Genomic DNA, 1,215 nt, shown 5'->3' with positions numbered 1-1,215 from the left:
TATATATATATATATATATGTCATTTGTTTTTCACTTGTTTCAGTCATTGGACTGCTGGGGCAGCGCCTTGAAGGATTTAGTTGAACAAATTGAACCAAGTACTTACGTTTTAAGTTTGGAACTTATTCTATCGGCCATTGGGCCGCAAAAAAATAAATAAGAAGACAAGCTGTCAAGCGGTGGTGGTGGATAAACATACGCGCGCACACACACACACACACATACATATATGTCACAGTATCGACCAGACTATCGGATGTCGCTAGTCACAATGCGCTTTGCATTGTTTTAGCTTTGGAATGACGCCGCCCCGCTGACTCGGCGAGCAGGCGAATACTCCCCTGATTGGAAAGCAATTCCGTTACAGGGTTACCCAATTACAGCTGAGTGGACTGGAGCAATATAAAATGAAGTGTTTTGCTCAAGAACACAACGAACCACCCGGTCCGAGAATTGAACCCATGATGATCTAGTGATCATGAGTGCAATACCCTAACCACTATGCCACCACATATATATTTGACTCCTTAGACTCCTCGCCCTCAATAGATGAAATAATGACATCAATAAGTAAATTGAATCTTGGTAGGGCACCTGGAAAGAATGGAATTTGTGCTGAGGTCTTGCGATTTGGTGGTAATTGCATCACACAGTCCCTTCATGAACTTATTAGTGCAGTTTGGAGGGATGGTGCAATCCCTAAGGACTGGAAGGATGCAGTTTTTCTTCCTCTATATAAAGGAAAAGGAGCCAGAACAATGTGTGGTAACTACAGAGGTATTGTTCTTCTATCAGCTGCTGGCAAGGTTCTGGCAAATATTCTTCTTACCCGTCTGAATGGGTGTCTCGTAATTGATGTCCTACCTGAATCTCAATGTGGCTTCCGACCTGGTAGAGGGACAATGGATATGATTTTCACAGCAAGACAGATGCAGGAGAAGTGCTATGAGCAGAATATGGATCTTGTCCAGGTATTCATTGATTTAACAAAGGCCTTTGATACTGTGAATAGGGCCTTTCTATGGAAAATACTTGGCAAACTTGGATGTCCGGATCACTTTGTATTTATCATTAAATCATTTCATGATGGGATGGAGGCTTGGGTCAATGTTGGTGGTGGCATGGCAGGACCCATTCCTGTAGAGAATGGTGTCAAGCAGGGTGACATCCTGGCCCCAACTCTCTTTTCTTTGTACTTTGCTGCTGCTTTTACT

The 1,215-nt window shown here is 43.0% G+C and overlaps 1 protein-coding gene across 1 annotated transcript in view; it reads left to right on the top strand.

The window, feature by feature from the left end:
• The window catches only part of LOC106879512 (leucine-rich repeat-containing protein 70), a 14,118-nt gene that overhangs the window by 1,134 nt on the left and 11,769 nt on the right, over positions 1–1,215 (top strand). The window lies entirely within an intron of this gene.

Source organism: Octopus bimaculoides, chromosome 2 (genome assembly GCF_001194135.2).
Source record: "Octopus bimaculoides isolate UCB-OBI-ISO-001 chromosome 2, ASM119413v2, whole genome shotgun sequence".
In the NCBI taxonomy this organism is placed as follows: domain Eukaryota; kingdom Metazoa; phylum Mollusca; class Cephalopoda; order Octopoda; family Octopodidae; genus Octopus; species Octopus bimaculoides.
The sequence above is the reverse complement of the archived record's forward strand: the minus strand, read 5'-3'. Positions and strand labels throughout refer to the sequence as shown.